Source organism: Gymnoscopelus braueri (genome assembly GCF_963280865.1).
Source record: "Gymnoscopelus braueri genome assembly, chromosome: 5".
Taxonomy (NCBI): domain Eukaryota; kingdom Metazoa; phylum Chordata; class Actinopteri; order Myctophiformes; family Myctophidae; genus Gymnoscopelus; species Gymnoscopelus braueri.
In genome coordinates this window covers 8,281,012-8,303,385 of record NC_137606.1, presented here as the reverse complement: position 1 = coordinate 8,303,385, position 22,374 = coordinate 8,281,012, and positions in this window count along the sequence as shown.

Genomic DNA, 22,374 nt, shown 5'->3' with positions numbered 1-22,374 from the left:
ATAAGAGACCATAGCAGAGTCCAAAATTAACAAAATATCACCACAAACGATAAACTCCCTCATCAAGTTCCTCAGAGGACATGGTAAAGATTACTATATAACACTGTGAGTTTTGACCAGCCTGTGGGAGTACAATATCTACATTTGTATCTGTATAAAGACACATTTTTGTTCTCAGCATTGCTCCAGAAGGACTGGTCCATCAAATCCTCCATATTGCTCCAAATATAGAGCCAAGACAGAGCTGGAGCAATATTTAAAGGTCTTGACTCAATTAATGCATTAGGCAGCAGAGCTGATTACAACAGACCGACTTGTGGAGGAACATAAAAAAGGCTTGAGAAAAAAAAGGCCTATGACAGTTTCAGGGGGAAACGAAACTCCATCCTTGGTAGGCAATCAGACAGCAGTCATCACATTTTAATTGATTTATGTGAGGCACAATACATGATGAGGTAGGTGTTAACGAGCTCCTTCTGTTCTCAATCAAGAACAGAATGTTTTGCAGCAACAACTTGTTTGCATTTACACTTTTTAAAAATACATCTTAACACAAGCATCAGTCAGAGAGCGTTCGTCACATCTTCGTTGGATTACGTGAGGTACATGTACATGAGGTAGGTGTTAACGAGCTCCTTGTGCTCTCAATCATGAGCGGAGCGGTTTGCATCTTCTTTACATTTACAGTTTTAATATACTTCTGGTGCGCTGATGGCCTAGCCCTAGTGGCTAAGACGCACACCACATATACAGTAGATCTAACCCAGGTTTGAATCCCGAGCCTGACAACCTTTGCTGCGTGTCACTCCCCGTATCTCTCTCCCCCCAAAAAAACAAAGTAAATATATATTCGTCGGTGTCCAACCGGGACCAGCTAACTCCATTTTCATTTTTTTTTTTTTTTCATAAATCAACGCTATTGAACCCCCTCTACATCTGTGTAATTTTTTTTTTAATAATAACATATGAAAAGTATTAAAAAGCGCCTCTGACGAAAACTCCTAACTCCATTGGACCCTCAAACTGTCCGTCAAAAACAAACAACTCCCCCCTCCTCTCAGGCTCTCAGAGAAGCTCTGCTCTGTATGAATCAGAATCAGAATCAGAATCAGTTTTATTGTCACATCACAGGTTTACAAGGTAAAGAAGTGGGTGAAATTCGTTTTTGTACATCGTTCCCATCGCAACGTTAATTTCCATAGAAAGAAGAGGGGGGGGGGGGAGAAGAAGAGGGGTGGGGGGCAAGTGGGAAGGAGATCAAAAACAAGAGAGCAACAGAAGGCCAGACAAGTTATCTACATATTTACAAAGTACCTGAGATAATAAAAAACTAAGGTGCCTGAGCATAGCAGCAATGTATGTATACTGTGCATGTTATACTTATACTGTGCATGATATACATATGGACGTTAAGGTGAGGCAGACAGGGAGAAGATTTTTCAATGCTTTTGGGAGAACATAAACTGGGAAGAGAAGAGAATGTACGTGCAAGGTTTGATAGATGTCACCCCAGTAAAGAGGAGAAGGGTGTCTTCACAAAGGTCATCTGCTCGTGTTTTCTTTTTAAATGTTAATGGACAGAGAATGAGTGTGTGCAGGAGTTTGTTTCGAACATCTCCAAGAGCTCAAGGAGATCATGCCAAAAGACTTTCACAGCTTTTATGACAATCTAAAGCACTAAGAAACACCCACCACACACACGCAACACACAACACACAACAGTGTGATAATAAAATGTTGATAGGTATATGATAGGTAAATTCAACTGTGGTTGCTATTGTTAGTGCAGTAGGCTACAGATTTGATAGGCTACAGATTCTATTTTTCATGAATGTATTTTGTATTTATATGCCATTTATGTATTGTTGGTGTGCCATGATTGCTTTTGTTAAATACATGATTGAGTATTGAGGCAGAATTGTTTGTTGCACTCAACTGTAGAAGAACAACAGTGGTAACAGTTAGATCCATGGTTGTTTACAATGCATGTTAAAATAAAAGTTGTTTAAGTACAGAATTCAGCTTGATCTATACTTAGTATATGAGGATGGCGCTCACCATAAATAGCTGATCTCCAAGCTCACAATGCGTTGTGATGTGTTGTGAGCTTTGAGATCCATTGCCAGCTGTTCTTATCAATGATGGACAAAACCTCCTAACTCCACTTGCGCTGGATTTGTGTTTGGACAAAACTCATAACTCCACTTGAGCTGGATTTGGGTAAAGTGGTGATAATATAATGACACATGCAAGTATCTGATAATATATAAAGTCACAATACCAAGTTTGATGAGGCAGTATTGCTTTGTTTTAAAAATATAAGGTTTTCTTCATTTTCTGAAAAATTTATATTTAGTTTTTCATTTCTGGAACAATTACCATTTTGGATTTAGCTGGTTCCGGCCGGACAGCAGAGATATATATGTTACAGGGAAATTGGCTCTGCTAAGTCGGCGCGCCTCCGTCATGGACAATAACTATATCACGTGTGCGTGTGAACGCGTGTTCAGCGTTCCCCTATAGCGTAGCTTCCTGGTTGCTATGTGGGGGGAACAACAAAAGCCAGGTCCGCCTCGCATCAAAGCCCCGCCTCGCGCCTTCTCCTCCTCCTCCTCCTCCTCCTCCTCCTCCTCGCGAGGAGGAGCGACTCGCGTAAAAAACCCTGTCTCGAAAAGCCCCGCGCCTAAAAACGAGCGCTCCTTTTTCAATTTCCCTGGAATGCCAATTTCCCTGTGACATATATATATATATACTTCTTAATAGAAACTTCATGCCACTTCCTCTTTTGCCCCACAAACGGTAATAACCTTGCTGTGATGCTTGCTGTGCATGTACTGTATGTACAAACGGTGTCAGAATCAGGATCCGTTTAATGGCCAAGTATGTTCACATAATGTAGGAATTTGATTTGGTGTACAGCTCTCAGACAGAAAAAAGAGAAAGCTATACAGAGGGGGGGGGGGGCTATAGATTAAGCACTTTAAGAGTTACAGTTACAGACCCGTAACTCCTCACGGAACCCTGGACCACTGTGACCTGGATCCACATTGGAGCCACGCAATTCCCATGCGGCTCTCAGGATCTACATGGATTGATTTTTTAAATAGGGCTTCACTGGTTAAAAGAGAAACGTATAAAAAAAGAAATAAAATGGGATTACAAGGAGTATACTGTAGGTTCACATTTAAGTGAGTCCTAGGAGATAAGTGGAAATTTATGTTCACTGAAGGCCAACAAGAGAGAGAGAGATAGGATTACCTTACAAAATTCAAATGTGTGTTTTGTCTTCTGTTGTGTTTAACCCACATGCAACTTGTTTAAAGTCTCTCTGGAAAGTATTGTTATCGCCAGGAACAGGAAGAAGTCTGATGGGACTAATTATCTGAGGTAACGTTATGCCATTAACTCTACCAGGTTCAAAGTTACCATTCCAGTGACTCATTTAATGGAAAATCTACTCTCTCTCTGTCCCCCTCTCTCTCTCTCGCTGTCTCTCCCTCTAATCCTTTGTATCTATTTGTATAGTGAGATGACATTCTGTACACTGTGTAATATATTAGGTAACTAAAAACTTCTCTGCTAATCCCAAGTGAAATTTATATCATTCAGAGAGAGCGCTATATTTGGAAACAAGAAGATAATGATTTGTATCTCTGCCATTTATCGGGATTAGTTTAGTTATTGAATGGCTAGTCAGTGGATCGTTGCTGGAACGTTACAATCCTATCTGACAGGCACATGGTGGATGAAATAAAGTACACCTTAAAAGTCTCTATTAAATTTTACGAGGCCCTCACAGTATGTAATAGAGGAAATCAATTGGAAAGCTATTGGATTGGAAAACCAGAAACCAATGATTGCTCGTCTCCAAACGTAAGCCATTTCACCAGACATGTTTTTTTGAGGAAAGAATGAAGAATTCCTGACAATAATAGAGAACATTCTTTTCAGCCTTTAAGGAGGTCATGTTTGGCTAAAGAGAGAATCTTGTGAAACAGCAAATGATTTCTTCAAACACTCCATCCATCCAAAACGCCAGTGTGGTACAGCTGTTAAACATTCATATTTCCTACAGGATATTATGACATCATATCTTTAAAAAGACCCAAAAGACCGTTAACACTACAGTACACACATTTCAAAATAAAAATATTCTATAATAAGCTTTATTTAACACAATAAGAATAAACATATCTTTTTTGTGTTTGTTTTTTTACGAGACTCGTCCACGAAGGCAGCATTATGATAAAGTTGCCGACAAAACACAACAATAAGAGAAAGAACAATAAGAAAACAAAACTTTATGAGCTCTGACGAGTATATTGATTGTGTGAACATTATGTTAATTGCTTAGTCCACTTCCTCCCGGGTGCTTCTGTCTTTATTACTAACAACAACACTACATGTTTAGGGCAGTGATGCTAAACATCCAATTGTCTTGAGAGATTACAGAGGGGCATAATTGGCTTGCAACAGCATCTACAACAGTGGCTACACTTCTTACACCATAACCATAACCTATGTGATGTACAGTAATTCACACACAGGTCAGGCATGCATATATATGTATGCAGGCTTTACACAAACCAGCCATCGTGTGCCATTATCACACTGTAACATGGGGCATGACCAACGCTCCATAAATCTACGATTAGTGGGGTGGGGTGGGGTGGGCAGGCTTGGGGGGAAGGGGGGGTATTAGAAGACAGAGCAGCTCCACCGGCTTTTCAGTTAACAGAGCTGACACAGACATTTGTGCACGGGTCACGTCTGATAGTGAACCCTCTTGTAGGAGCCTGTCCTTCCATCCATCGCTGAGGTCCACTTTGTCTGGCTTATTAACATGACTCTTTTGGCTTGCAGTGTGCGGTGCATGTCATGCCTCTCTTACTCAGACTGTTATCCATGGTGCTGGATGGCTGCGTTTCGTCTGGACTAATCAGTCCCCCCCCCCTCCCCCCAGCCTCTCTACGGTGTGATGTGAGCCAACAGTGTAGAGCTCTGGGAGGGAGTGGCAGTGGTTCCATACACAGAGAGAAGTCTTGTTAGTTGACAGGAGACTGCACATGGCTCATGGTCAGGGCTAAAACCACCAGAACACTGAGACTGTGCTTGCTGGCTCTTATTAACTGCGCTGCTGTACCTCCAGCAAGAAGTAAATAGATAAAACATGGTGGGCATTAACTGCACAAATTTCATGCTAATGTGATCATAGGGGACCCATCGTGAGGCCTGCAAATTTGGGTCAATAAAATAAATGGCCATTTTGTGGTTATTGTTTATTTACAGGACCCTTCAAACTTCAAGTGACATCAGCACGCATTTTCTGATGACAACTAACTACCCGCCTATTTTACACAGTAGTGGTCACACAGATGAATAAGATCAATGCACACATATTATGACAGAACGAGCATTAAAGCTGTTCTCAATCCCAGCCACAAGGGGGCTCTATGGTACAAAATCTATTAATCAGATTAACAGATAATAATGAATAAACTACTAATATTCATGTTCATTAATAGTTTATACATTACTCTAACCCATTCAGTCCAAGTGCAGATTACTAGATCAGACATTAAGTTTGCCTATTTATTATTATTTAGCTTTATTAATCCTCACTTTAATGGTAGTTGTAGGCTATCTCTCTTATCTTACCTGTATTTGTCCTGTGTGTCATACTGCGGCACTGCTATAGCAATTAAGAGTACAGCTTACATCTTGTTAAGATTAAGATGACGAAATATATGTAGTAAAGAGTCATTTGTTCAATCAATTGTTTTGTGAAGAGCTTTAACAGGCGGGACGAACTTTGTTAGAGACAAAAAGTATACTTGTTCCACAGACCCAGCCAGGGGGAAAAAATACCAAAATCATTTCGGTGCTACAATGTCTATTTAATGTACCCTTTGTGCGCAGACATCTTAGATCAAACTGCTGGCATGAAATTGAGGGATTTGATGGGCTTTGGCAACCCAGAGTCTTTTAGGCTTAGAATCCTACAGCATGTCTGGTAGAATATGCTATCTGCCATGTGTTTTTAGAGGGAGGGCATATGTAAGGATTTACTATTATAATGAACCGTGGGTTCAATAAGGAATGACACATGCTGATGATAGGAACATTTTATTGAATATTGTTTTAATTGTGCAATGCGCACACAAAACTCCAACTCACTCAAAACTTGAAACACAGAAGGGGAGCAGCTGCTCCCTCAGACTACCCTTACCACTCACACTTTTCTCCCCAAATACAGGCATACATTATTAAACAAATAAATCAATGACAATAGACATAATCCCCCCAGCACATTCCCATAGGCAAACAATAACACAATGAGCAACAACAATGTGTCCGTGTCCCAGAGGCATGCTGGGAATGAATCTCTCCTCAATCAGTTAACATTGCGGAACGAACGTTGCACACGGCCCCCACCTTAGGCACTCTACTCTACTCTAACGCACCCACCCACTCACCCACCCAACACAATGTCATGGGACGCTGAGGCCATCACCTCCCTCTCTGCCCCAGCGCCCGGAGGATCTGATGCCCCAGTATGAGGCTCTCTCCATGTCCACCCGGTTCTCCTCTTCTCTTCAACAATCACTCCTATGTCTTCCATCCGTTCTGCTCTGTCTCACTCTGACGTGAGTGCTCGGAGCCTCGTTGGTGGTGTGTCGCCGTGGCCCTGCCAATTCTGCCTCTCCTGTGGTGTCGTTAAGTGTCCACGGAAGGACTTCACTGCTATCAGTGCAAAACTAAGAAGACACAAAATTAAATTTATAGAGGTGGCACCTGGAGTGGCTAGGAAGTGTATTGCAATAACATGGAAGTCTGACCCCCCCCCTCGGCATTGCGAGATGGTTCTCAGAAATGAACAGTTGTGTCCCTCTTGAGAAGATTACTTATAGTTTAAGAAATGGGTTTGACACTTTTTTGAAGATTTGGCAACCTTATTTGGACTATATGGAAACGTTGTCCCTACCTCAACCTGTATCAGAGATGGTATAGGTTGTTATCTACAGCTATCTCGGTCTAGATCTATTATTTCTCGAAGCTACTTAATGTTTTTACAACAGATTTGTCTCTTCTTGAAGTTCCTTTTCTTTCTTTTTTGTACCTTTATTTTTATTATGTTTTGATTATTTTTATCTGTGCTGTCTTTATGTATGTGGGTTTGTATGTGGGTTTGTATGTGGGTTTGTATGTGGGGGGTTGTATGTATACTTTGTGAAAAATTTAAATGAAAAAATATATATAAAAAAAAAAAAAGTGTCCACGGAAGGCACAGTGGATAGTCCATTGCAGGGGGCGTTGATGTCCAGTGGCTGGGCTTGCTGGCAGCCTCGGAGCGGGGTCGATGCGTCAACCGTTTCCAGCGGCACGTCGTCAGTAAAGCTTAATGGCGGGGCCTTGTGACTGGCAGTGGCAGTGGAAGCACTGTCATTCGCTCCCTCTGTGGAGGAATACAGTCTTGTAAGTGCTGTAATGTCTGTAGGTGAAGCTTAACAGTGGGGAATACTCCTTTATTCGCTGTCCGCCAATAAGACTTGGTCAGTGGCTGACCAATGCAACCCCAGGCTAGCAGTGAGTGGACCAATCACCGCCCACTGGCAACATTGGGGTCCATTGGCGCCATCTGGCCAGTATAGGTAGGTCAGTGTCCCGTCCACTTGCTGTGTTCATGATGATGTATTGTCCCGCCAAGCAAACAAAGTCAGGCGTCCATGGCGGTATAGTGCTCCCACTGGCAGCTTGACAGTGGCTTTCTTTCAGTGCGGGATTGGGCTCCTTTTTCAAGAGTGTCATCTGCAGCGTAAGCTGGTACATTTCCCCTCCACCTCTTCGTCTGATGTCATCCCTCTTCTGACACCAAAGTAATGATTTTTGGATTCAATCAGGCACAGCAACGTCTGGTGATTGGAAATTCTTTATTTGGTGTTTTATTTGGTGGTCACACACAAAACAAGTGAACTCCAGCGAACCAAATAAATTCAGTCACACAACCCAACAATAAACACAATGAACAACAATAAGGTGGGCATGTCCCAGAGGCATGCTGGGAATCCCTCCTCAGCCGGTTTACAGCTACAACATGTTATTGATGCACTCCAAAGGTGTCAGTGAAAATACATTTTAAAAAGCAACATGGGAACATAAATTCTCTTCACGTCAAAAAAGCACCTGACACTTTTCAGTCCACGATCACCCAATGTGGCTACAAAGTGATAGCAAGAGACACAATGTAGCAATATACGGCGAAAGAGCCAGATGGGAGTATAATCGTAAATCCGCTTTCTTATCCTTTTAAAAACACAAGATATTTGTACATACAGCAACGCAGTATTGGTGCAATTTCCAGATTTGCACTTTTCAGAAAGATTGCTGCATATAAACATACAAGTTTGAAGAGAATTCAACCTGATTAATTCTTAAGTAGTCTGAAGTCCTCTAAACACATTGACTGCCAGAATTATTTCAGATTTTTTGCAGTTTATTGCCAGGGGTTTTTACATTGAACAAAAAAAAGTACTCAGGAGCCGAGATACAGAATTTTTAAGTTTTAAGTTAACAAGGAAGTGGATAGGAGTCTAAATCTTCGAAAAATCATATCTCCTTGGTCTTTGGGTCAAAAAAAATAAAAATAAAAAATATTTTTTTTACTAAAAACGATCTTGGCAATCAAGTGATGGATTCTAAAAACGAGTTAACTCGATCTAGGCAATCAATTAATATACAAATCGTCCGGTTTGTAACCAGAGTACACTCTTTTCTCCAAACACCACCGACTCATGCACAGTTTGCACTTAACAATGAATGAATATAAAAACAGTGATGTAATTACCAGGAATCTGTCAGCTGTATGGACATAATCCATTGGATGGCGTCCAACGCCTTAATTTAATTCATTCCTGTATTGAATCTACCATTAAGACACCCTCTGTGGAATAAAGGAGAACTATTTCTTTTGGAACCTACTTCACTTTCCACTGAGCAGTGTTCATACTACAAACGCGCGCGCGCACACGCACACACACACACACACACACACACACACACACACACACACACACACACACACACACACACACACACAGTAAGATTCTCACATTAGATTCTTTAGAGAACCGTGTAGAGTATTAACAGTTTGATGAATGGACTTGTTTTCTTAGGGATTATGCGGAGGGCAACAGATCCGCTCTCTCTCTCCCTCATCCAAGCAGACAAACCACACCGGGTCTGAGCACTAAATTCACAACATATCACAACGGAGCCTCATCTAGAGAACAGAGTAAAAAACTAAATTCTCACTCCTAACCCCTTTAGAGAGACTATTATGGTATAACGCAAAGTCAAGACAGTTTAACTCATGAGAACGGATTGAACTGAAGACACACTCTCTAGACATCCAGGTACTTTGCAGAGTGCAGAATTCAACCCATCCTGTTGTACTTGTTCCACATGCTTCTATAACATATTGACCTTCTCCAATAAAAACAAACTCACCAGCATCACACACACGCTGCCTCTAAAAATCATTGGCCTTCCCACACCCCAAACCCTCAGATACGAACGACAGAGCCATCACACGTCTAGTAAATGACACCCATCATCACCCCCTCACTCGTCACTTCAGATTGCAGCCATCTGGAAGAGATACAGGACTTTAACAACCACTTAAACCCTATATAGTGCGTTGACCTGAGTGAGTCCCCCCTGGGGTCTGCACTTGGTCCGCTCCCTTTTTCCCTCTACACCAAATACTCTTCTGCGAAAATAGCCGATCAACAAACTCACAACGCAGCGCATTGTGACCTTGTAGGTTGTCTATTTTCGCAGAATGTTCGCCTATTGGGACATGGGGACGCTGGGACGTAAAATGGAGGAGAGTTCTCTTCAGCAGGAGTGTGTTTATGCTTTTGCGATTAATGCGCATACATTTAAAACGGATTTGAGTACATGAACACTGAGCGCGATTATAGGCGATGATGTGGCGTAAATATTTTTCGAAACGGTCGAATTTTTACCGCAAATAAAATCATCAACCTGTACGAATGAGGCATTCATCAAAAATAAAAGTTTGATCTGAAATCGTCGCAACAACATTTTCCCATTGTTTATTCACGTCGCTCCTGGTGTGTAAAGAAGACCTTTAGGATAGTGGTTCTCAAAGTGGGGTCCGGGGGGTTCCAGGGGGGTCCCCAGCAAAAGCAGTTAACACAGCAATCATTTTAACCACTTTATCCATTTATATGTTGGCTATTCAAAAATAGCAGATCTACAAGCTCACAGCGCATCACTTGTACATCTGCTATTTTTTTAAATACATTGAAAATGTTTTTTTTAAATAGAATAATTTTGATTTTGATGTTTTAACAAATCTTCTCTTCTGGGGGTCCCTGGCACAAAACCTTTTCAGACGGGGGAGATTCTACGTCTTCATCTCTATGCTGCTGTGTGTGTTTATATGGTTGTGTTGCTGTGTTTATGTCTGTGTGCTGCTGCTGTGCTGAAAGGACTATGAAAACAAATGTCCCTCTGGGACAATAAAGTCTAATCTAATCAAAAAATCTAAAAGAACTGCTTGTACTTTTTGTACAAATACAGCTTGCTAACAGTACACAGACAATACAAAGTTATTAAGTCCTCCCAACTTTATAGTTTGTTAAAAGGGCAAACAACCAAATATGTACAAGTTGACGTGGCTTAACATTTCGACGGTCTATAAATACACCCAGGGGGTGTTTAGATTTGATTAATCGACGGTCTAATAATATGTAGTTTTGGGGTGGGAATGTACAGTATGAGCCAGACATAAGAGTGTGTACCAGTGGTATTTAGCTTCTCATTTGTCATGTTTGTCCCTGTGTCCGTCTGTCGCCCCTACAGGTCATGAGAACACACTGAGATGAATGTTAACTTGTACAGATCGAGGAACAAACTGCTATTGTACTGTCTGGAGAAGAATCACACTCCAGGTCAAGATGCCGTTCCAGTTCCTCCATCGGGACAGTGAGATAGTAGCTGATTAGTAGTTAAAGGCTACCCCGCACGCACGCACACGCACACACAGACACAGACACAGACACACACACACACACACACACACACACACACACACACACACACACACACACACACACACACACACACACACACACACACACACACACACACACACACACACACACACACATTAATGTGAGTAAAAAAATATATGATCATAAAAAGAAAACATACAAAGAGCTTTTAAAAAATCTGTGGAATAGAACAGTGAAATAAACCTCGCCCGGCCAGCCCAGCCGCCAAACAAAAACCTAGATGAGGCGCTGGAGCTGAACAAAAAGAGCACAAAATAGGAACAGCAGCCCCACACTCTAAACACTGAGCAGATATCAGAGTTTAATGCAAGCTTTCGGTCGTGTGACATTCTTCAGGCCATGGTATGCCTGAAGAATGTCAGTGTGTATGGCTTAAATTATAATTAATTATGGTATGGCCTGAAGAAGGTCACACGACTGAACTTGCATTAAACTCTGATATCTGCTCAGTGTTTTGAGTGTGCGGCTGCTGTTTGTTCTGTTTTAAAAAATGTGTGGAATAAAAGTATCACTTTTATAAAAGTATAAAAGTATCCCTTTTATCCCACCACAGTGGAAATAAGTCTATGGGCCCTAACTATATGGGCCTATATGGGCCTTACCCCTTATGCCTGAACTTTTTTGCCACATTTTAAAATAGTTCAAATAGCCGATCTACAAACTTAACGCGTCGATGTAGATCGACTTTTTGAACTAGTGAAAAGAGAGTGTAATGAAGTAAAAAAAATTAAACAATGAAGGCGAGAAACTAGCACCAAAACTTTGATTATACACTACAATTAATTTGATAATATAGTACAGGAGTATGGGTGGATAAAATAATAAACAAAGCTGTCAAGCCATTTTACTGAGTATGAAGTTGAAAATTAACTGACTGGTTTGGGTGTGTGTATGTTTCTAACAGCAGAGGTGTCGCTGCCAAACTGCATTCTGGAAAATTAAATAAGTGCCGCTGTTAAACATTATCGTCACATTAATATCAATAAGAAGTGAGCAAAAATAATGAACTTTTACGAAGACTATGTAAGATTATCAGTGTGATGATGTCAACGACGTCTCGCAGGGATTTGTAAGAATACACTATCGAGCCAATAGACATTTACAATATAATCCAAGTGTGAAAAGTTTTGATTTATTGCCGTTAGAAGAGTCAATTTTCAGTCCAACACCTTACCGGCCAGCCAGTGATGGAATCATGATTTATATCTGATATGTTGGTATTGGTTTTCAATAACACGGCATAAAATTCCCCATCATTTTCCCATGACACCATTTTGGAACCGAGGTATTTTCTGTATGACCGTTGACCTCTGTTTGGAAAAGGTATTCAAGTGTAATGCTTTATGGGCATAAATCCCATTCCAAACCCTCCCAGAGAGACACCCCAAACAGGCCCCTTAAGGAAATACACATTCATGTTCAGTCCCAATGTCGTCTAGTGTGTGTCTCTGCCGGGCGGAAACCCTGTATGTCCAAAACTGTTACTTTTCAGGAAATGGGGGAAAAAAATAATCTGTGTGGTCAAATGGATCCAATGTAGTTATTATTTAATCTCTCGTTAATACAGTTCATTGATTAAATATTTAGAGACCCCACAGACAGACTATCACTTTCAACTTGGTGTCATTATGGGCAAAGGTTTTCAAAACTAGTGAAAATGGACTATGTAGGCATCGCTACACGTTGTGAGCTTGTAGATCAGCTATTTCCGGTACTTCTGCCGGGACACCGTCATACAGACTTCTCTTTTATGCCCCAAAATGTGTAGCAATTGTAGAAATATTAGGCCTTAACTGTCAAATGTTCAAGCATGTTCTAATCATACTTTATTCAGTTCCAATAGCCTTCATTTATGAACAAACATACGAAAAACAGAGATACAAGGTTTCTGCCCCGATAGCGACGATATAGTAATCTTAGTTCAATAAATGGTCCAAAACATACATACAGTACTGTATGAATAACACAATAATGTTTTACCACCCAAGAAACTCACTCCTATCAATTGCAATTAAGCTAGATGTATTTTACTGTACGACTTTTGAACGATCTCAGGGAATTTTGCACCTCAGCACCCATTATAGTGAATTGTCAACAACAGTAAAGTTTTTAACCCTACTGGCAAGACAATTCATTTTTACGCACTGGAAGGGTCCCACTCATTCTTGTTGGGTTGGGGATGCCTTACGCTATATGCAGCTGGAGAAAATTAAGCACACTTTACGAGACTCCCTACCCAAGTTCAATAACATTTGGCAACCCTTTTCAGAATGCATTAGACTTTGTTGAGGAATTGGATGCTAGTTTGGTGGTTGACATCGATCAGCCTGTAACGTAGGTCTCAGTCCTCTCTATTTCTCTTGTCCCCCTTTCTATTTGACTTAATGCAATCATTTATTTAGTTTAACTTTCCTCTTCTACCCCAGATTTGAACCCGGTTTCCTGCGCAGGTCCTGACAGCTAATAGAGCTTACATTTTATTCATAAAAAAAAGTTACATAGTGCGACTTTAACTTACTTTATCAATTGTATTTGTATTATGGTCTAATTGTATGTATTGTTTAGAACACTATGCCAATGGGATGTTGGTGGGGAGCGTGGGTGGGAGTAGGAGGGAGTTTGGAGTTGTTCTTAGTCCATTGTTCAATCCATTGATTCATTAAGTGAAAGCTGAAAAATAAACCTTTAAAAAAAAGAAATGGACCCATTGCAAGCTTATTCTTTGTGGTGGAATGGGCTCAATGTGATGTGGGTGTCAGGTGATGCGCAGCAGGGACTATGGAGCTCGGTGGGGGCCTCCCAGAGAGGCAAGCGCATCTGGGTGGGAACCGTCGGGGGGGGGGGGTTTGGTAGCTTGCTCTGGGAAACACCATTCGGTGTAAAAAAAAAATCTTGTTTTGAAAATCTGCCTTGAAGTTGAGAGATTAGCTCTCCTGGCTGTTTGTGACAACAGCAGAATCAGTGCTGCTGTACAGAGCAACACATTCTCACAGATAGGCGGCATTGCTGCTCTGTCTATTTTCACTCCCTAATGCGTCACTATAGGACTACAACAACTAAAATACACACAATGGAGCTTCAACTACAACTCGAATCTGGGATTTGGACAGCTGCCTCGTCGGTGGCTTACCTGGTTGTAGCGCTTGACTAGTAACCGCAACCGCCTGTGATCGCATCCCACCGCGGATACGGCTTTTTTTCTTTTTCTCTCTCTCTGCATAGTTTTTGTGAGGTTAGGGTTAGGATTAAGGTTAAGTTTAGGCATATTTTTGTGAGGTTAGGGGTAGTCATATTTTTGTGAGGTTAGGGTTAGGATTAGGGTTAGGTTTAGGCATAGTTTTGTCAACATGCGCCATGGCGTCCCGACATGTCAAAACTTGACTTTCAGGGCGTCCCGTCACGTCAAAACTTGACGTTGCAGGGCTACTGACAGAGCACCAAAATGTGACGCCTTGGGAGTGAGAACGAGTTGTACAGAGGGCCAAGACATGGACACTCACAGTACAGCAGGAAAAGCCCCAGGATAGTGTGTACAAGAATGCTATGAATGGCACTTGGTGTCACATGGGAGGACTACATTAGAAACATGGACCTCTACAGCAAGGCCTCCCACGGGTCACGGACAAGGTCAAGGATGTGGCTGGGCACTGCGCCAGGCACCCATGGCACTGATGGCGAGCAACTGACAGCGACCGGACACTGTGGGAGCCAACCTCAAGGTACACCTTTAGCAATTATTTGAGATAATCGCAGTAATGTTTTGCATAATCGTCAAAATCATCATAATCATTGCCATGTTGTAACATTTTCATCACCACCAGGCGCGCAAATCCCCACTCCACCGTTCAGGGTGTAGAAATGTAATTTTAATCGTTAATCACAATTATTTGAGCGAAAATTAATCGTCACTTAAAATGTCATATAATCGTGACAGCCCTGCACCTACATAGACGCACAGCGGCGTTACAGCGGAGCCAGCAACCCTGCAGAGCTCCAGACTGCTGTAACTGTCATTGACGACTGAATTTCTCCCGCGGGATCAATAACGGTCTATCTATCCATCCATCTTGTCAAAGGCATGGCCATGGGATAATGGGTGGAGATAGTGGGAGATTTTAATACATCCATCTTACTTTTTGTCAAACTTCTGCTGCAATAGAGGCTGATTGCTTACAGCATTGGTTCTCAAAGTAGGGTCCGGCGACCCCCAGGGGTCCTTGAGGGGGGAGGTTCCAGGGGGTCCCCAGCAAAAGTAGTTAATATAGCATCACAATCATTTTAACCACTTTATCCATATATATGGTGGCAAAAACAGCAAGCTCACTTCGTGCTTTCTAAAGTAAAATAAAATTCTAGGTAAATAAATCGTCATATAATAAATTCAACCATTACTTTAACCTACATTCAGTTGAATGTTGGTCAGCTGAGGTGGGTTATTGCAGTGAAACCACACGGCAAGAGAAAACTCATGAAACTACATCAACCGTGAAAATGTGTTATTAATGTTTATATTATCAGCATTAGCATTATAACTCCGGAGTCACCCATTATGCCAAAGTAAAGAGTCATACTAATTCAAGTGTCTGAGTGTTTAAGCACCTTCTTAATATGAAATGTTTCAGGAACCCAATACTAACAAATGTAGCTGTGCCGGTCCGTATACAAAATATAGGACTGTCATATTGATAGAGTATGTTAAGATTTTTGCTCCAAGATATAATAGCCTGATTTATACTTCGTCGTACGACTGAGTCATGCGGCAAAAATAGCTGATCTACAAGCTCATAACACGTCCATCCTCGCCGCTTTGGGAGCTTGGAGATCAGCTACTTTCTAGGTCACGACTCCGTCATAGGGCAAGGTATAAATCGGGCTAAATTCGGGAAGCAGCCTAGTGTTCCAAAGAAAATGCATGAAACGGATTCTAGCCAGATTTTAATGAGCGAATATCGTTGCTGTCCGGCAGAAAGCTTGTATATTTCAACTATTCATGTTTTTCTTCTTTTCCTCGTAAAAGAATGTGCTACTTTGGCATACTACATTGTCTCACAAAAGTTGAAAAAGAATCCGATCTACAAGCCCACAACCAATTGTCGATCTATAGCTCAGCTATTTTTGCTATATTGGAAAAGATTTTAAAGTGAAAGTAAAAATGGTTAAGTGTGTCTGTCGATAAATATTTAACCAATGAAAAGTATTAAGTAGCTAAATAATAACTGAATTGGATCCATTGGAACACAGGTTTTTTTTTCCTGAAAAGTATCCGTTTCGGACATATGAGGTTTCCATGTGCTTACTGACCAATCAATCTACAAAGGTTAATGGGAAAACTGTATTCAGTTGTAAATCAGTTAGAAAACTCAATGGTCATGAACAGAGCAAGAGATGTGGTCTGTCCCTTGGACCAAGCCTTAATTTAACCCATTCAATCCGGGAACCCATCTCTGTCATTTTAGATTTCTTTGGCTATTCAAAAATAGCAGATATACAAGCTCATAGAGCTGCACTGTAGATCTGCTAAAAAAAATGTATCACGAACATTTTTGCAATTTGGCTGATTCTACAAATGTCGTCTAAATCCTAAAAAAAAAAAAAGTTAAACTTATGTTGCTATATCAGTGGTTCTCAAACGTTTTCATGTCAAGGACCCCCAAAATGATATGTATTTTGCAGCGGACCCCCATCTCAAAATATTATAATTTGTTCCAGGAACCCGCAGAAGCAAAGATTTGAGTAATTTTTTTTTGCTTTAAATATATATTCAAAGATGTTCATGATTTTTCAAAAATAACCAAAGTATAAAATAATGGTTATAGCTCAAATCTAAAATGCCACAGATGCATTCCCGGATGGAGTTAATAAAACAATGCAGCAAAAACAACCAGTGCTGGTTTTATGACCTATTCTCCTTCTCCTAAATGCAATTTCCTGTTAGGCAAAATTAGGCATTAACTCCCACAGAGGACAATCTGAAGCAGGGGATTCCGTCCATATGAACAGACTAAGGATTAAGGAACAGTTTCCACAGCCAGGCCGTCAGGCTGCTTAACAGGTGCTGAATGTTATCGTCATGTCACTCACATACGTATAAGCTTCCATTACACTAGCACTGTATACATTGAAAGTATACAGTCTTGTGTATACTGTATGCATACTGTATATGAGACTATGAACCTGATGCTACGTGACGTCTTCACTTGCACAAGAGTCTGAGGTACTGTGCCTTTATTTTTCTGAGAACACACACGTCACACACACGATACTGTTCTGTTTTAATGTTTGATATTTTTCTTATTATGTATGTGTGTGCAAACTGCAGTTTGTGCACACCAAAATTGGACCCCTACAAGATTGTGATGTGACAAAGTTGAAACATTAATGTTTATCGGCAGCGCAATTTGATGGTTTTGTTAGTTTGACACACAGCTGTGGCACCGGTTACAGCTGACAGTAATGCACTAAAAATGTGCTCCTAATGAGAAGACTTTTATTGAATTTTTTAATATTGCCATTTTATGGTGTCTGCATGTGCACACTACCCAGCCTACATGTTTCTCCAAATAAAGGGAAAGGAGGGTGTAATATTTAATATTGTTTTTAGTTAGATCTGGCTGTCATTAGTAAACGTACACATTACATAGTCAGCGGAATATTGCTAACACACCCACCATCAGGACACCCACGGCGAATTAGCAAATACATGCTCTGAGAAAACTGCACTGGTGCAACAGTTTACCATGCACGCTCAATATGCAGGCACTTTTCCCCGGTTTATACCATCCTCAAAGTATAGGTCCTTTTTTCACCGATTTACACCATCATCAAACTATTACGTCCTTATGAAGGGAAGTACTGTAGGGGTGCCGAGGCCACCCCTGCCCCCATGCAGGTGCCACACCCCCCTACCCCCTTGAGGTTGAGAACAACACTTTGAGAGCACTTTTTCTTTTAGCACTTTGAGATTTGTAAAAAATGTTAAGTGCTTTACAAATAAAATATATTATTATTATTATTAACAAACTAATATTAATCTGATCATGTATTATTTTTTATGTATTTTGTAAAGACAAAACTGGTCTTGACTTGCTGTGTGTGTAAATAAGAGATGGTTTATTATTAAGGTGGCATGTGCTATAATACATTGCAACATGTATAATACATACCGCATGTCCTTTTGAACAGATTTCTGTCATTCCCTTTTAGTTTGCCAAACTACAGGCCCTTTTTTTCTTTTCTTTTTTTTTACCAATTTACCACACTCAAACTATAGGTCCTTTTCCAGCGGTTGCCACCAAACGAAAAACTACCTAAAGTCTAAGCTCTTAAGAATTCTCAATAGTTAAATATTTGTACTAAAAACCACGATAGAAAACCAGAGAATTCTATATTTATTTATTTTTTGCAACTTTTGATTAATGTCATGACACTTAATTCATGACCATTTGGCTCATGACCCAGAAACACCATGAGAAAACTCCAAGAAAATAACGTGAACAGTCTTTTAATCTTGTAAGTCTTTTTTCTTTTCTTCTGGGACTGGAAGGCCATGTCAGACAGAACACCCATTAGAGGGCTATAAAATTCAACAGAGTAATGTTAAGAGAAAATAGATTGCCAAAACTTTGCCAAGGTTTGTCTGGGACAAACATGAACACGCCAGCGGTGTGATGCAGTGCTGACATAGTGCATGATGCAGTCATACTGTTAGGACCAGACGGGGATTGTTTTCAATGTCATGCTTTCATAGCAACCACTAGACTTTTGATTTCAAAATGAAACTCAAGCTCGGCAAAATCAAATAATTTGAGTGTGTGTGTGTGTGTGTGTGTGTGTGTGTGTGTGTGTGTGTGTGTGTGTGTGTGTGTGTGTGTGTGTGTGTGTGTGTGTGTGTGTGTGTGTGTGTGTGTGTGTGTGCGCGTCGCGCCCGCTTTCAAAGATAACAATGAATGGATGTGGTCATTTAAAGAGAGTTCTTTTCATCTCAAGTCCAAGATTATTCTAACTTCAGGAACCAAGACAAATAATGAAACAAAAATAAATCACTGGCTTTTTTCTTTTCATTTTTTGGGGGCAAGTTAACCTTCCAGCCATAGTTCATCAGGGAATGCTGTTCTTTGTCTTTATATTTAAAATCTTCACTTTCAGGACAGCAACCTAACATTTGCTTGTGAGGTACATGAGAGAAAATAAAGAAAAGTTGTTTAACTACTTTCAACCTGTTTTAGGCATGTCATCACGGTACAAAAATGAAAAGAGGCTAGCAAAAAATGCCAATCTACAAGCTCACAACGTGTCGAATAGCGACATGTGAGCTTGCAGATCAGCTATTTTTGTCTGACACCATTGTACAACAAAGTATAAAATAGGGCTTAAATGGTAGACACTAAAGAAATATCCAAGGATTCCTGAGTTTCAAGGAATTCAAAAGTATCGCTTGAAATTGTTATTTTGAAATGCAATATATTACAGAATTCATCACTATGAGTGAAATGGAACAAATACATGATGTGTAACTTTATTGCAGTTCTCCAATTGACAGGATCTGAACTCATGCTGTTTGCTCCTGTCTGGGACAGTACTGGACTGGTCCAAGGAACAATATCAAGGTTCTGTCCAGTTTTTCACTTGAAGCGTATAAGTACTAATATTTCTGAAGGATCATATACTCTGCATCTGGAACACATGCAAACTGTGAAATAAAGAGAACAGTGGAAAACCAAAGGAGCATACCAAACTTTTTGATGTGCATGGATCATTTGTCACCCTTAGTTTGATAGGATTGAATCGTTTTTCCATTTTTGAGATATATCGGCATATTCATGATTTGTATTGATCTTGAGCACCTCAAATCACATCAAACTTACCACTTAATCAAAATGCAATTCTATGGTCTAAATGTTGCCCTCCCCCAGTCCCATGCATGCTGTATACAGTACATGCATATGGTTCTTACTTAAGGATTATAGCACAATCAACTATAAGTGAAAACACCAACAGACCGTTTTGAGGAATTAAATCATTACCAAAGTAAAGGGATGTCCACACAAGCAGACAGCGATCCAGGGGCGCAGTCATGGGTGGGCTGGAGTGGGCAGTGGCCCACCCACATAGAAAGCTGGCCCACCCAATCGATTTTGCAACAAAAATGTATAATTATTTTTTTGATAAAAAAAAACGGTAAAATCAGGCAAAAATAAGAATTAAAATATAGCTGCAAGCAGCGATAAGCGGGGCCAGGGAAGAGAGAGAGAGAGAGAGAGAGAGAGAGAGAGAGAGAGAGAGAGAGAGACTAATGAGGAGTGAGTGAGGGCAGGTGTGATTATGGATTGAGAGGGAATGACAGCAGGTGAGGTGGGTAGATCCAATCCATGGGAATAGGCCAGGTGGACTGTTGCTGTTGCTCACTTTCTAAAAGAACATAATTATGAGAGAGAGAGAGAGAGAGAGAGAGAGAGAGAGAGAGAGAGAGAGAGAGAGAGAGAGAGAGAGAGAGAGAGAGAGACGGAATAGATTGAAGAGAGAGAGAGAGACGGAATAGATTGAAGAGAGAGAGAGATAAACGGAATAGATTGAAGAGAAAGAGAGAGAGAGAGAAACGGTTGCTCACTTTCTAAAAGAACATAATTATGAGAGAGAGAGAGAGAGAGAGAGAGAGAGAGAGAGAGAGAGAGAGAGAGAGAGAGAGAGAGAGAGAGAGAGAGAGAGAGAGACGGAATAGATTGAAGAGAGAGAGAGAGAGACGGAATAGATTGAAGAGAGAGAGAGAGAGAGAGAGAAACGGAATAGATTGAAGAGAAAGAGAGAGAGAGAGAGAGAGAATCGGAATAGATTGAAGAGGGAGACATGGAAACGGAATAGATTGAAGAGAGAGAGAGAGAGAGACATGGAAACAGAATAGATTGAAGAGAGAGAGAGACATGGAAACATAATAGATTGAAGAGAGAGAGAGAGATGGAAGCAGAATGGATTGATTGGACATCTCAACCTATTGCCATTAACAGGAATCGAACCCTCAACCTTCGGATTGACAGGCTGCAACACTACCTATAGTGCTATAGCTTTGTCCAGGCTAAGGTTGTCTGTTGAACATAAAAGTGAACCAGTGAAAGCAGCCGATCTACAAGCTCAGAAACACGTTGCTATCTGAAAAGTTTTGAGATTGTAGATCGGCTATTTTCAGAATGAAGTATGTCATACATTGCAAAAACATACCTTCTCAGATAAGCATTTCATGTTATCTTTATCAATTGCATATGTATTCATTAATACAGTCTTGTTGTTTGCAATGCACTTTAAATGAAGTCTCCACCAAGTGAGGCTTCGACCGGCAACCTTGATGTTGTGAAACATTCACTTAAGCGGGAAGCCATTGGACCAACAGACCTGATCTAGTGAAAACGGAGGTCAGACAGATGATACCATTTCACGCAAATAACTGAAAAATCCTGGGTTTAAGTGTTTTTCAAACTGCTCAAAATTGCGGACAATCTAAGGGCGGAGAGAGAGACATGGAAACGGAATAGATTGAAGAGAGAGAGACATGGAAACAATAGATTGAAGAGAGAGAAGGATGGAAGCAGAATGGATTGATTGGACATGTCAACCTATTGCCATTAACAGGAATCGAACCCTCAACCTTCGGATTGACGGGCTGCAACATTACCTATAGTGCTATAGCTTTGTCCAGGCTGAGGTTGTCTGTTGAAGATAAAAGTGAACCAGTGAAAGCAGCCGATCTACAAGCTCAGAAACACGTTGCTATCTGAAAGGTTTTGAGATTGTAGATCGGCTATTTTCAGAATGAAGTATGTCATACATTGCAAAAACATACCCTCTCAAATAAGTATTTCAGGTTATGTTTAACAATTGCACATGTATTAATTGACACAATCATGTTGTGTGCAATGCAACTTTAATCAAGTGAGGCTTTAACTGGCAACCTTCAGGTTGTGAGGCACACGTTTAAGGGAGAAGCCATTGGACCAACAGACAAGAACCTGTGAAAAAGGAGATCACACAGATGATACAGTTTCACGCAAATAGCTGAAAAATCCTGGGTTGAAGTGTTTTTCAAACTGCTCAAAATTGCGGACAATCTAAGGGCGGAGCTTACTGGTCAACGTGATACATGTGTTCCTCATGAGTCAAGGCACATGTGTAAGCAGGTTTAATGGCTGTCGGCCAAACGAGGCATGACGTTTGCCTGTTTAAAGTTTGCACTTTCAAAAAATCGCTATAGCGCCCCCCTTTGACCAATTGGAGTAAGATTGGT